Consider the following 16,239-nt stretch of genomic DNA (forward strand, 5'->3'; position numbering starts at 1 on the left):
TTCCCTTTCCGCTATCCCGCCGCAGCGCAGCCTGGTATTTCTTAGGGCGCGCGCGTGTCGCAAGCGCAGAATGTTTGAATGAGGAGAAGCCTCCGCATGAGCCGTCAGCTGTCAATCCCCAACCAAAAACGTGCTTCTCCAGTCCAGACCAAGTGGAAACAGTCCCTCTCTTCTGTTAAAAGCACCTGGGCGCTTCCTGCAAACTTTCAGCCTCTTTTACCCCTGGCCCCAAGGTCCAACACGCCATTGTACCCTTGCCCGGCCCAATTACGCTCCTGTTTCCTCAACACTATTTGCCTACAGTACCCGGATTCAGACATTATGCTGTATGAGTGTACAGATGTCTGTACACTCTTACATGTGCTTGTGTGAAGGACTGTGGTACAGATAGGAAGTGTACTTCTGAACCTGCATTCAACATAACATGTGAATGTTGACTGTACCTGTGTACACTGTACAAGTGATGAACATAACATGTGAATGGGCCTAGCGTTTCTCCCCGTTTCTCTCCCAGCACTGTCTGTTCAGCATCTACCTTCCCCCCCACCCCCTACAAGGGTGTTCCATCTGCTCCATCCTGGCTGGGTCTTGAGAAGCAGCCCTTTCTGTCACAGGGCTGAGGGAGAGACCTTGTACTTCATTGGTCAGCTGACTCCATTCTAGGCAATTCTGAGTTGCCTTTGGTTTCCTGAGGCAGCCACTTTGCGGAATAAAGCGGAATAGACTAAGCAAGTCTAGGTCTGGTCAGTGTCTGCTGGGAGACTACCAAGAGACCCTCTGTCAGCCACCTTGAGTTCCATGAGGGAAGAAAGACAGAATATAAATGTACTTAATAAATAAATGTAGGAGGGGTTTGCAGGGGTGTAGCTATAATTGAGCAGATGGGTTCAAAGAACCTGGGGCCCCCAACTCCACCCCTCCCTATTTTCTTGATTATCTCCCTCACTCTGAGGGGCCGCTGGGGAGAGGGGCGAACACAGGCCCTCTCTCCCCTAGATATGACTCTGGGGGGTTGTGTTGTTGTTGTTGTTGTTGTTGTTGTTGTTGTTGTTGTTCAATTAGAAAACATGAATTGTCCAAAGCCAGCTTTGCTGTGGATAAGCAGGGCCAGCTTTGCTGTGGAGAAAAGCAGCAAAACTGTGGAAACAATCTATGGAACTTTACTATGAAAGCAAACAAATCTTATTGTTGTATGCTGCCTTGAGCACTTTTAAGAAGAAAGGTGATATACAGATTTTATTATAAATAAATAAATCAAGCAGTCATTGCCAACAACAGATTCCAGTGGGGATTCAATTTCCCTGCACTTGCTCTGTCTCTCTGTGTCATTTTAGAAAATGAACTCCTATCCAGAGTATCACTTTGGCTTTTTATTTCAGGTATGAAAATATCTATAATAGAAGGAGTATAAGGACTTTTGATAATGCCTTCAAGGGCTTGCTTTGGGTAGAAGCAGGTTGCTCTCAGCCAAAAGGTTCACATCCATGACTGGGTCAGGAGGCTAGCCACAAGCTGGCCCTTTCATAAGAACATAAGAACAGCCCTGCTGGATCAGGCCCAAGGCCCATCTAGTCCAGCATCCTGTTTCGAACAGTGGCCCACCAGCTGCCGCTGGAAGCCACAGGCAGGAGTTGAGGGCATGCCCTCTCTCCTGCTGTTACAACCCTGCAACTGGTACCCAGAGGCATCCTGCCTTTGAGGCTGGAGGTGGCCCACAGCCCTCCGACTAGTAGCCATTGATAGACCTCTCCTCCATGAAGTCATCCAAACCCCTCTTAAAGCCATCCAGGTTGTTGGCTGTCACCACATCCTGTGGCAGAGAGTTCCACAAGTGGATCACACGTGTGAAAAAGTACTTCCGTTTGTTGGTCCTAGACCTCCTGGCAATCAATTTCATGGAGTGACCCCTGGTTCTAGTGTTGTGTGAGAGGGAAAAGAATCTCTCTCTCTCCACTTTCTCCACACCATGCATGACCTTATAGACCTCTATCATGTCTCCCCGCAGTCGTCTTTTTTCTAAACTAAAAAGCCCCAGGTGTTGTAGTCTTGCCTCGTAAGAAAGGTGCTCTAGGCCCCTGATCATCTTGGTTGCCCTCTTCTGTACCTTCTCCAGTTCAACAATGTCCTTTTTAAGATGTGGTGACCAGAATTGTACACAATACTCCAAGTGTGGTCGCACCATAGTTTTGTATAAGGGCATTATAATGTTAGCCGTTTTATTTTCAATCCCCTTTCTAATGATCCCTAGCATGGAATTAGCCTTTTTCACAGCTGCCGCACATTGAGTCGACACTTTCAATGAGCTGTCCACCACAACCCCAAGATTCCTCTTCTGGTCCATCACCGACAGCTCGGATCCCATCAGCATATACTTGAAGTTGGGGTTTTTCGTCCCAATATGCATCCCTTTACACTTGCTAACATTGAACCGCATTTGCCATTTTGTCACCCACTCCCCCAGTTTGGAGAGATCCTTTTGGAGCTGTTCACAATCCGTTTGGGATTTCACTACCCGGAAGAGTTTGGTATCATCCGCAAATTTGGCCGCATCGCTGCTTACCCCTGCTTCTAGATCATTTATGAATAAATTTAAAAACACCGGTCCCAGTACAGATGAAAAGCATTGAGTCACAACACTGGAAGGTTCAGGTTGTGATTCTGGAAGGATAAAATCTACCCAGTTCAACACCCTGCTCAAAGGCAAGACCAAATCAGCCTGTGTCATCCAGATTAGACTGCATGGGAAACAAGAAGCAGGCACACTGCAAGACAGGTGTTGCACATGGCTCATTCAAGCAAGCCAAGCCAGGGCACCACAATGGAAGGTGACAGCTCACTCGCAGAGACTACTGTCCCCCCCCCTCCACATTGCCCTGACACACTCCCCTGTCTTCTCCCAAATAATTCCTTGTAGTCAAGGGCACCTCAGAGGCTTGTATCTGGAGACTGTGCCTAAGGCCTTTTGCTCACTTCCCTGCAAGATTACACACCCTCCCAACCATGCACTTTGCAATTCTTAGCTGCTCTGCGGCACTTCTGTGCCCAGCCTCTGCTTTGCATTTTGCACACGGCTCCTCTGTGGCCCGATGCATGCTGTTTGTTTGCTTTGAAGTGATGTATAATCTGCGCTGATAATTAAAGAACGTCATTCCAGGGTTAGTATTTATTGATACCAATTTAACTCGCCTCATACATCAAACACCAACCATCCACTGAAATCCCTGGTGAATTTCTGCATCCCAGAGACCTTGTTTTCATTACCCAGAACTGACAGGAATGACTTTTGGGGCACTGGCTCTTCGGCTTTGCCTGGGGCTTTGTGTTGCCCGCCTTTTCTTCCTCCAGAGCAGACAGCAGCATTGCTGTCCTGGTTCAAATGGGGTGTGCATCGGGGTAATTTGTGGCTGCTTTGTGATTGCTACATGCCATATGTGAGCAATATAATTCAGAGCAGTAGGAACCTTGAGGGGAGGAGAAGAGTTCATATTAGGGATTCAGGTGCTTCTAGATCAAGGGATCTTCCACAGTCATGTGTGTGGACTCAGCACACCTGATAGCCATACGTCAAACAGAGATTGTGCCAGTCCTCACTAGTCCAAATGGCAGACTAGAGGACTAGTGACACCAGCATGGGGTGGGAATCGAAACATGGAATTGTCTCAGGACTGTGCCTAAACCTCCCACACACATTTGCATATCTCTCGTTTCCAGTATAGCGTTCCCTGCTTCTGATTTAATGCTTATTGATCATGTACTGCTAGTTGCCTGACTGTTATTGAGGCAACTAGCAGTGCAGGAATCTGCCATCTGGACACAGCCTCAGAGTGGTGAAAGCTTCTTTCCACAATGGTGCTGCTACAGTGGGTCTGTAACAGGAGTGTCCAGCCTGAGGCTTTCCAGCTGTTGGACTAGAGCTCCCATCACCCACATCTGCAATTTGTTGCAACTGTGGGGAGGGGAGTTGTAGTCCAACAACAGCTGGAGAACCTCAGTTTGGCCACCCTGGTCTGAAACATAAGGTGCCCATCATTTGGATCCATTTACATAAACCAGATCTCTCAGTTTTCTCCATGACTGATGACAATTCAGTTTTAACTCACAAGAACCCGGCTAGATCATGCTGCAAGTCCCTCTAGTCCATCATCTTGTTTCCAGCAGTCACCAACTTGAAGCCCCACAGAGCCCAAAAGCAATAACTCTCCTGTTGTTTACCCTCAGCACCTACTACTCAGAACAGACTCTGATTCTGACCATGGAACGGGCTTTCAACGCTGCCTAAAGCTATTCCTACACACACACACAAACACACACACACACACTTCTTCTTTTTTGCAGTTTCAAACCATTAAATCTCTGGGATGGCTTTCAATAGTAATTGAAGATTGGTCTCCATTCCTGGAGAGTCCAGGTCAATCTTGGAAGACTGGAAACCCTACATGGAACTCCTAATCAAAACGTATGTGTTTCATTTCTGAATTGTCTCTTCTTCTTCCCTCCTTCCCACCTTAAAAGATATTTGAAATCATTAATGTGTTTTGAACCCTGCTGGACCCAGCTGAGCAACACTTATCTCAGTTCACGTCATCCAGAGTTGCCCTTTGGAACTGGAGTTTAAACAGCCTCTCTCTAATTTATTGCCAGCTTCTCTAACACTAGCTCTGTGCTTGACTACACTAGCTTTCCTCATAACATTTAAATTGTTTATTAATGTTCCCTTTACCTTATGGTTTGGGGGGTTCACTGAGTGAACCTGATGGTGTGAGACATGTAATAAAGTGATTTTCCTTTCCAGAGGCACCATTTCACAGTTTTGCACATTCATTTCATACATCAGGTCACACAAAGGATCACATTCCTGAAACTCCTATGTACAACACTGATTTTTCACAACCTGAAACAGAGAAGGACCTGGGTTGTGGCTTCATACTGGATTGTAGTATGTCAACATAGTTAATAGGTCTGTCACAAAAACAAAATCAAAAACAAAAAGGAGGAGAACAGAGGAGGATGCTGTTTATTTGGTCTTTAACACACATCTCTCAGAGGAGATTACTGAGATAACTCAGGTTTACTGGCAGACATTCTCCAACAGTTCAGAATTAGCAGCAGATACTGTAGCTCACACAACACACACACACACACACACACACACACACACACACACACACACACACACGTGTTGCCTCTCCTCTTTTTTTGTTGCTATACAGAGTCTATACAGCTGTAGTTGGCAACTGGCAACCTCCAAGTTCAGTTCAGCTCATGGATGACTGCCAGATAACTCACAGACCAATTTATCTACCCTTACTTTTCTTTCCTTCTCTCTTGGCAATCTTCTTGCTTGCCTTCTGCCAATACAGTCATCTCAGAAACAGCTGGGCTTAAAAGCCCCGCTCTTGCCAGGAGGGATGCAGCTACGAATACAACAAATATTTATATACAGCTTTTCAACAAAATTTCCTAAGGCAGATATAAATAAATAAAATGTCTTCCTGTCCCCAAAGGGTTCACACTCCTAAAGAAAGACACATAAGATAGACACCAGCAACAGCCCTGGAGGGATGCTGTGCTGGAGATGCCTCCATAAGCACCCCCCTCTTCATTTTACTAAACTCCCCTGTGCCAAACCTAACAACCCATATCTTAAATCCCCAAACCATGTGTTTCTACTCCCTCCCAAAAGTGCCATTCCTCTCTCCCATAAAAATATGAGTGAGTAACTGCTCCTCAAACTTTCCTTCTGTCTGCACCCCCAGCTTGCCAGTCTATTGCTAGGGAAAGGGAGAGGAAACACAGAAAATATCAATTATCAATTAATTTCTCAGTTGTCCAGCAAAAAATGGCAGACTACAGGTGGAAATGACTTGACTAGCAAGCCAGAGGTTGCTGGTTTGAATCCCCGCTGGTATGTTTCCCATAGTCTGGGAAACATCTATATCAGGCAGCAGTGATATAGGCAAGATGCTGAAAGGCATCATCTCATACTGCATGGGAGATGGCAATGGTAAACCCCTCCTGTATTCTACCAAAGACAACCATAGGGCTCTGTGGGCACCAGGAGTCGACTAAGACTCAATGGCACACTTTACCTTACAGGTGGGGAGAGGCACATGGATGGCTGCCAACAGCCACTCTTGCTTCTTACTCAATTCCTCCCTTCAACATTAACCTTATGCCAAAATGGAGGTGTTTGGCATATCAACCAATCATGAAAGAGAAGGAGAGGGCCTTGTGTGAGTAACAAAGGTGGACACCATTTCCACAAAAACAGTAGCACATATTGTATGCAGACTAGCATTTGCTTAGGTAACAGGGTATGACCGGTCAACCCAGTGATTGGCCCTAGGCAGCCCCATCGGCTAATTAAGGTACCAACTGCTGCCATATGGCAATCCTGTTTTCTATGCACTTTCTGTTTCTCCAGTGCCGTTGGGGAAATAGGGATCTTAAACTACTCCATGGACCTGCCCTCCTTTTCTTCGGACATTGTTTCCTCTTGGTCCAAGCTGAGTAAGCAGCAACAAACAAATAATCAACTGTTCATTGTTTGTGTTACCCTCAGAGAGGTTAAGACAATTTCCTTCTTGACTTAGGGAGGCTTATTATAACACTGTATGAGAACCCCTGCAGTGATGGGATAACTGCAGTATAATTATGTTACAAACATAAAAGCTTACTGAGATTAGAATATATTGTTTGGATTGATTTGGTACGACTAGTATGTTGCTTTCAGCATCACATGAGGTTGTGCTATTGTGCAGAATTATTGTCCTCTCATATTGAGAAAGAGCTTGTAAGCTTGTCAGTTTACTGCCAATGAAGTATCTCAGAAGTTGTAAAAGGAAAGTATCCCTTGAAATATACTCCAAGGAGGAATGCAACAGCAAGAGAGAATGCTAGATGAAATGCAGTGGTACAAAATGAAACAATGCAGTTAAAGGGAGGTAAAGGCCAAATGGGAGCTGTTGGGTGAAGGACAAGCAATTCGGAGGCAGCACACTGTGAAAAGATACAGAAATCCAGAGAGGAAACAAAACAAGGCAAAGGCTATGAAAAACAAAATCTAAATATAACCGGAGTAGAGAGAGCTCTTTCATAGCAGAGAAGATGAAAATTTGTTCCTTCTGTAAGTCACTAGTATGAAGTCACTTCCTGGTTGTTTGTTCCCAGGTTGGTAGATGGAAAAGTATTGGCACCTGCCTCCATGTTGAAGCTTTTGATGCCACAACCAATTCAGCTTGCGTAGCCTTCACAGACTGCCTGATTTCATTATACGGGCATATCCCTGCTAAGTGGATAAAGAGGCACCTTTGAAAGCAGTGACTCTGTTACTTAGCAGGAGGATAGCAACTGGCCCTATTCATCCAAGCATAGCATCTTCCCAGTTGCTGTTACGGGTGTGTTTCTGTATAAACTGTGAGCTCTTTTGGGACAAGGAACCATTTTCTTTTGCCATGTAAGTTGCTCTGAGAACTTTTTTGGTGAAAATATTATAAATAAATAAAGGCTGACATTCTATTCAGCAAGTCACTGATCCAAGAGATCCAAGTCCAAGCACCAAGAGAGAATATAAGTACAAAAGAACAGCCTTGCTGGATCAGGCCCAAGGCCCACCTAGTCCAGCTGTTTCACACAGTGGCCCACCAGATGCCCCTGGAAGCCTACAGGCAGGAGTTGAGGGCGTGCCCTCCCTCCTGCTGTTATTCCCCTGCAACTGGTACTTAGAGGCATCCTGCCTTTGAGGCTGGAGGTGGCTTATAGCCCTCAGACTAGTAGCCATTGATAGACCTCTCCTCCATGAAGTTATCCAAACCCCTCTTAAAGCCATCCAGGTTGTTGGCTGTCACTACATCCTGTGGCAGAGAATTCCACAAGTTGATTATGCATTGGGTAAAAAAGTACCTCCATTTGTTGGTCCTAAATTTCCTGGCAAGCAGTTTCATGGAATAACCCCTGATTCTAGTGTTATGGGAGAGGGAGAAGAATTTCTCTCTATCCACTTTCTCCACACATGCATGATTTTATAGACCTCTTATAGACATTTATCATGTCTCCCCACTGTCATCTTTTTTCTAAACTAAATAGCCCCAGGTGTTGTAGCCTTGCCTCATAAGAAAGGTGCTCTAGGGCCTTGATCATCTTGGTTTCCCTCTTCTGCCCCTTTCCAGTTCTACAATGTCCTTTTTTAGGTGTGGTGACCAGAATTGTATGCAGTACTCCAGGTGTGGCCACACCATCATTTTGTATATGGGCATTATAATATTAGCAGTTTTATTTTCAATCCCCTTCCCTAATGATCCCTTGCATGAAATTGGCCTTTTTCACAGCTGCCGCACATTGAGTCAACACTTTCAACAAGCTGTCCACCATGACCCCAAGATCCCTCTCCTGGTCTGTCACCGACAGCTCAGATCCCATCAATGTATACTTGAAGTTGGGATTTTTCGTCCCAATGTGCATCAATTTACACTTGCCAACATTGAACCGCATTTGCTATTTTGTTGCCCACTCACCCAATTTGGAGAAATCCTTTTGGAGCTCCTCACAATCCATTTTGGATTTCACTACCTGAAAGAGTTTGGTATCATCTGCAAATTTGGCCACCTCACTGCTTACCCCTACTTCTCGATCATTTATGAATAAATTTAAAAGCACCAGTCCTAGTATAGATCCCTGGGGGACCCCACTTCTTACTTCCCTCCATTTTGAAAACTCTCCATTTATATCTACCCTCTTTTTCCTATCCTTCAACCAGTTACCAGTCCACACATGTACTTGTCCCCTTATCCCATGACTGCTATGTTTTCTCAGGAATATTTGATGAGGAACTTTGTCGAAAGCTTTTTGGAAGTCCAGGTATAGTATGTCAACTGGATCACCTTGATCCACACAGTTGTTGACCAGGGGCATAACTACTATTAGGCAAGGGGAGGCGGCTGCCTGGGGGGCCCCACGCCTCGAGGGGCCCCCCAGAGGCAAGTCACATGTGAAGTTTGTGTGTGTGTATCACCGAGGGGCCCGTTTTAAAATTTTGTCTCTGGGCCCACTCCAGCCTTGTTACGCCCCTGTTGTTGACACTCTCAAAGAACTCCAAAAGTTTGGTGAGGCAAGAGTTCCCTTTGCGGAAGCCATACTGGTTCACTCCCAGCAGGGCCTGTTCTTCTATGTGTTTTACAATTTTATCCTTGAGGATGCTTTCCATCAATTTGCCTGGACAGTAAGCTAACCGGCCTGTAATTTCCCAGATTGCCTCTGGATCCCGGTGTTACATTTCCTACTCTCCAGTCCTCTGGTACAGAGCCCGATTGCAGGGATAAGTTATATATTTTAGCAAGGAGGTTGGCATTTTCACATTTGAGTTCTTTGAGGGCTCTTGGATGGATGCCATCCGGCCCTGGTGAAACTTATTGTTTCCGCAGCGCTTTAAACCCCACAGGTGCTGCTACCACGTGCAATGATGCACTCCTTAGTAGACATGGAACCTTGCCTACTAAGGAGTGCATTATTCCACTTCCACCGGAATGCCCATTGGAAAGGATGGGAATACTGGTGGAAGTGCAATAATATGCTCCTTAGTAGGCATGAAGCCTCCCTGCTTTTGGTAACAGTGCCAGTAGAGATTAAAGTGCCACTAAAGCAGCAAACTCACTTCTTGCTTGGATCTGCAGCTTGCTGAGTAGAATGTCAGCCAATAATAGTATCATCTGTTATGAACATTTGGAAAAGACTGTCTCAATGTAGGATGTTAGAAAAGATAGCCTTCAGCTCCTTTCCGGTCCTAGTCTATGTTTCTTTCTGTATGGAGCATCTGCTCTAGTCCCCCCACCTCACCATGCCAGTCAGTACAATTTCAAACATGCAACTAGCCCTACTTCCATTCAAGCCAGCCTGCCATGTGTGCCCAGATCTCAGGCTCCAGAAAGAATGAAAGGGCCCGAGGTGCAGCTCGTTAGTAGGGCTAGACCACCTTGGCTGCCCCTGGCACTAATTATACCACTGTGTGCTTGGAGATGCTGTTGCTCAGACGTGCCCAGCTGAGATGAGGAGTGTGAGGAGCACGGAAGCAGCCCAGCTCACTCTTCTCCAGCTCATTACAGCTACACCATGACAGCCAAGCAGGGAGGTGGGGGACAGTGCAACTCTCTCAACTGGGTCTCCAGGGCAGCCGGCTAATCCATGGCACCAGGCTTTATCTGCAGTAATAGGCAGCAGCCTGTAAATGCCAGCACTCCAATTAGTCCTGCCCCCTGGCCCCATCACGAAGAAAGATCGCCTTCAAAGCAGCAGGAGCCAGAGATTCCTTGGTTCAGAGGAAATCTCACAGAGCAGATGCCAAGAGACTTCCAGGACCACTTTGTCAGGGACCAGCTCTGACCACAAAGTAGCCCTGGAATCCTCCTGGTCTGTGTCTCCACTCCACAGGGTGTTCACAGCAACTTCCTCTCGGGTCAACAACTGCTTTTCGCATTGCTTTTAAAGAAGCAACTGTGCTCTCATAAGCCACACCTATGTCTGAAGAGGTGTGCAAATACAATTCATAGGTCTGCCTCTGCTGAAAAGCCAGGCTCTACTATCAGCTCTGCAGTTCATGAATCTAGCTTATGAAATAAGGTGTGTGTGTGTGTGTGTGTGTGTGTGTGTGTGTGTGTGTGTGTTTTCTGGGGAGATGTGTAGTAGAGACTCATGTCAAGGAAAGTGCCAGTGACCTTAGGGTTTTTGGCACTCTAGGCGAAGTATGACTTTGGTCCTTCCTGTCACATCGCTAAAATTATATTCTCTAATATACAGAATACAATTTTAGCTGAACTGGAGGGTGTGTGTGCAAATTCACATTTGGTTTCCAGCAGGGGGCGGTGAGGAGGGAGATTATACTGGAAGACTACTGCTGCAACCCTGCGCTGCTGCCCAACTCTGAGCAGAGTCCATGCCCACGGCATGCCCCGCTCCTCACTTGGCCACTGTGTGTGTGCCTTGGCCAGACCTTACAGATTTTAAAAGGCATCATCTCCTTCCTCACCACCAGTCTGCTTCAGCCACCATGCAGAGGGTGCTCTTCATGCTGGGTGGGCACCACCTGTGTTCAGCCTGTGCCCCCCCCCAAGAATTGGGGGCCTAAGCCACTGCCTAGGGGTGTGACTCTGGCGCTGCTCATGGACCAAAATGAGGCTCTTGATTTCAAATCAACATTCAAGCCCTCATTCTTCCATGCCGTTAGTGACCTCCTGGTCCACTTCTGACTCACCTGTTTACCCAGCCTTCCCACCAGCAATGCGGAGGGCCCCTCTTGCCCAAAGACCAGTGCAAAATTTCTCCATCTGCCCAGTATTTCTAACTGTCCTTTCAGTGTTTTGCCTCCTTGGTCTCTCTCCACTCAGGTTCCTGCTTCTCAGCCCACTGTCTTCTCTGGCCTGCCTCCTTGATTGAATGGCTGACTGAAAAGACTTGTAACCTAGTATTCCTCTCCAAGGCAGCCAACATACAAACAAAACACAATACAACCTGATATTAACAAACACTACCACTAAAAGCAACAAACAACACTCCACAGCCATAAAAACAAAAGAAAACCAGGAGAGGAACAAAACAGCATAATCACAGGGGGAAAGCTCCCCATTTCCTATCCTGTTATCTCCCTCCTTAGCTCCACCACATGGCTGTTTTCTTATGTTTTACTAATGGGGCAAATAAAATAGCAGCTTCTGAGGGAGGGCAATTTGTGGGGGAATGCCTCAGGGGAAACAGTTAATATCCCACCTCCCCATTCCCTGCACCACAGTCTTGATTCAGATAACTGTAGTCTTTTGTATTGTAACAATTCCAAAATTAAAAGGAGAGAGAGAGAGAAGGAGGGAGGGAGGGAGAGAGAGAGAGAGACCACCATCATATATAATTTGATATAATTTGGCATTGATTTTCCAGGTACTTAGGAAGGTTGGAAGGAAAAAAGGATGAGCTGACACCCAAAACAGCAAAAGGAGATGAAGGGGTGCAGATTGTATAAAATCTGTTTCAGCTATTTGTTCTGTTTAGGCCCAAATGGGGGTGGGGGGAATGTAATACATTGCATATTATCTATACCTTTTGGAGTTTGTCTGTTCCTCCCCCGTCCCGCCATTTTGCCCTAGGAAGGCTAAGAACTACCTCTGCCATGAACATGTCAGAACACAACAAGAGCCTTGCTGGGTCATGCCCAAGGCCTATCAGGTCCAACAACCTGTTTCTCCTCAGTGGCCCAACTGAAGCCTCTGGGAAGCTCACAAGCAGGAGATGAAGCCATGCCCCCTCCCCTGCTGTTGCTCCCCTGTAACTGGTATCTAGAGGCATCCTTTCTCTGAATCTGAAGTTAGCCTATAGCCATCAAGACTAGTAGCCATTGATAGACCTGACCTCCATGAATTTGTCCAAGCTCCTTTTAAAGCCTTCCAAGTTGGTGGTGGCCATCACCACGCCCCGTGGCAGAGAATGCCATAGATTAATTATGTGCTGTGTGGGGAAAGTACTTCCTTTGATCAGTCCTAAACTTCCTGGCAATCACACAGTGCACTCAGTGATCAATCACTGCTTAGCTTAGTGCAATGGTTCCCAAACTGGGAGCCTCCAGATGCTGCTGAACTGCAACTCCCATCAGCAACAACTGGAGGCTCCCAGTTTGGGAACCCCTGGTTTAGTGGGTCCGTTACAGGCCCTTGAGCCTCAGAAAATGCTCCCATCTTGCCGACTGCTACAAATGGCCAAGCACAGGGATATATGTGATATCTGGTACAATGAAGCAGACCCTCTTTCTCTTTGCAATCTGTATTTTATCATTGCAAAGGTGACTGTCCTGTTAAGGGGAGTTGAAAACATGAACCAGATTGTAAAGATCTGCATTTCCACAAAAGGTATTTTGGGCCAGGTGTTGGCCAGATGTATCCAAAGAGATGTATTAATTAGTTTCCTAGGGAGCTAGTCCATAATGAGAGCTCATTAATGGAGAAAGCATTTGCTCTTTTCACTTAGACACTGCATATTTTATTATAAATGAAATGTCTATGCAGACATAAAATGGATAAATTGATACTTTTAAAAAGTATGTTGCTCTGCAAATATGCAAGCTTTTAATTTGTATAGGACTTTTCATTGGACAGAATGAAAGGTAGTTATGGCCCAACTCTCATTATACATTTTCCTGTATTAGTAGTATTTACTATCTGTATCAGGAAAAATAAATTGTACTCTCAAAATGTCTACTTCCCTTTTGAAAAGCACATTAGAAAGTCAATCAAATGCCAGAATGGAAATACATGCATTCTGTGCATGTATGTGTGTTCTTGCCCTTCTTGACATGAGTTTTGATACTTATATTGGAAAGTGTAACGTGAGATACAGCTCTAATTCCATTTGTGTTGAATAAGTTTATATACTAATGCAAATATGTGTTTGTCACTTCAGATAAAGACTGATTTATTCCTAAATCAACTGACATGCATGACACAGGGTCTGACAACCAGATTAAGGGTTGTGCTTCTGCTCATGTATGCAGGGGAGGGCCATTTTTTGTTATCCTCCCTTCCTGTGCAATGGCTTATGCCTCCCAAAAGTATGTCCCTGAAAGTTTCCCAACCCTCAGGAACATATTTTGGAGACACACGTGGCTGCAGAGGAAAGATAAAAAGAGAGGAGGGGTGCTGAAAATCTCCATCCACGAGCAAAAGTGTTTTTGATACACCACTCAAACTCTGGATGTTGGCCAGTGCACTGAGGAGCAGCAGTGGTGACCTAAGAAACGAATATTGTGTGAAGCATCAGCAGCTGCCACCCTGCACCCAACCATTAAGGTTCCCTAAGCTAGTTACCCAATAAGCTTAGACCTTAAAGCAGTATTATCAGCGGTTACAATACATTTCAGTGATGAACTAAATTCCTGTCCATGAGCAGAGCCAGCCCATCTCCTAGGCAGACGTAGGCCTAGGGCACCAATACATGGGGGGCACAGGGTAAAAAGTAATGTTAATTAATGAAAGTAATGGCTAGGATGGCTCCATATGATCCCTCCCACCTCCCACTCCTACACAAAGTATTTCTTCCTCCCCTAACACACACATGAGTGTCATCTTCCAGAAACTGTGTCCAAAGCTTGCTTTTTGCCTGTAAACTTTGGCTCCGGTCAGTAGCTGACCTTCATGATCCCAGCGGCCTATTCCACTGCATAAGCAGTTTTCTGCAGGTGAGTGACTTGGGTCAATGCATGCAAGGGGATTAAAAAACAAGTACCAGTGGGCTATCCATTAAAGAGCTGCAACTCAATTAAGGCTATTGATTAATCAATGAGAGCAAGCATGACTCCACTCCTCAGCAATAATAAAAATCTTGGTCAGTGATGGACAGTTGCAAATTACAGAAAGTGGAGCTGGATTTCAAGACGGACCATGAATGGTGGTAAATGGGGAGTACTGGAGAAGAGCACCAAGGGTGTAATTAGCAAGACATGAGTATGTCGATGCCACAACCAATTTGTAAAGCTGGTGCCCAGGATTCTGACTTCCCTTTCATTCCCAAACAATGCGAAACTCCTTAAAAGTTTAGACTTGCTTCATGAGATGAGGAGCTAGAAATGCAGTCATCTCCTCTTCCCCTTAAAGAGTAGACCAGCAAGATTCAAATACTGCACTGCAGAAGTGCTGAATTAAAGTACTGCAGTGACTGGAGAATCCACAGTGAATAGTGAAAACCTCCTGTCGACTCCTCCTCCTCCTCCTCCTCAGGATGCATCCAGCAGCCCCATTTGTAGCCCACTTGTCCCCATGGCCTCAGAGTTCTTCTAAGGGAGAAGCGAGATTCCTTCACCTTCCCCCTTTCTCCCTCATCCCTGGCAATCTCAGGCAGACTCACTGGGCTCTGGCTCTTCCCACCAGCCCTTGTCTGCTGCTGGCCCCTCATCACTGGCCTTCTGTCTCTTGTATAGCCTGGCACACTCCTCACAACTCTCACGAGAGCTGGGATCTCAAATTAGATTCCCGGGGTAATCTCGCAAGAACCACAAATCCCCCTTCCTCTCCTCACAGTCCACTTCCTCCTGACATGGCCAGTGAGGGCCAGGGTCCTTGGCAGTGGTCAGCGTGCATCCCGTTGTGTCATCAGGAAGCCTAGATGGGGAATGTGCATGAGGCTGTGACCAAGCTCAGCTAGACTGGGAGGTGTGGAGCACCTCTCTGTCTCTGCTCTCACTGCCTGCCTCCCGACATTTTGCTTGTATGTAGTTTTTAAAGCCCTCTCTGGGTCTGCACCTGGCAACTCCAGTGAGCAAGCAGATCCTATAGAAAAGGCTACAATGTGTTGCAGATGCAGCTCCTGATGGCATTGACTCTTAGCACCAGCAACCCTATTGATCACTAGGGTCATTAGGGGTAGAGATAGCCATTAAGGGCATTCCTCCTTTTGTTTTCTCTACTCTGACTCCCCTTTGTTAGACTTATAGTCTCAGGTTTCATTATTTCACCTGAGAGAGACTTCCATCTTCTCGCCTTCCCCACTTCCTGTTGTTGGGGGTTTGTGATTATTTAGCAAAGTGCCAAGGAAACTACCACTCCAGTTACAGAGTGTGGAGTTTAGTTGTTGCAGCTATTTAAGGAACATGCATGGAATTCACTCTAAAGTCCGAACTAAATTGATTTATTGGTGAAGTACATTGAGATTCTAAGGCCTAAACCTATCTATCAGCTACATAATGAATAGGTAGGGAGAGAGAGAGATGTTTCCATCTTCTCTCTAGGAGGAAAGGAAGAGGTCTGACTCACCACAGGAAATACATGAGGAGTCAAAGCAGGGGTCGCAGAGCTGAGGCAAGCAGGGAAGGTAAGAAGACCCCCACTAACTACCTCTAGGGGTCTGCACAGGGGTCTATTCACAGACCACCAAACCAGTTTGAAAGACCAATGTTCGAGCCAGTTCAGAGGTGGGGAGGGAGTTGCTTTAAGGCGTGGAGTGGGTGTCCTTACCTCCCCCGTTGCGTCCCCCCTGCTGGTGCTGCTTTCAAAATCACTGGTGTGGGGTGGCTTTATATGCACATGCATGCTGGCCAGTTCCGGTAATAAAGCGGACTGGGGCAGCAAGAGTTTACAGCCACCCCGCGCCAGCGATTTTGAAAGCAGCACTGGTGGGGGAGGTAAGGAACCCTCCCCGTGCCTTAAAGCAACCCCCTTCTCCCGGGAGGGCAGGGAACCGGTTTCGTGCACATCCCTAACTACCTCTACTCCCAAT

This window comes from Hemicordylus capensis, chromosome 4, assembly GCF_027244095.1.
Source record: "Hemicordylus capensis ecotype Gifberg chromosome 4, rHemCap1.1.pri, whole genome shotgun sequence".
NCBI classification, from domain to species: domain Eukaryota; kingdom Metazoa; phylum Chordata; class Lepidosauria; order Squamata; family Cordylidae; genus Hemicordylus; species Hemicordylus capensis.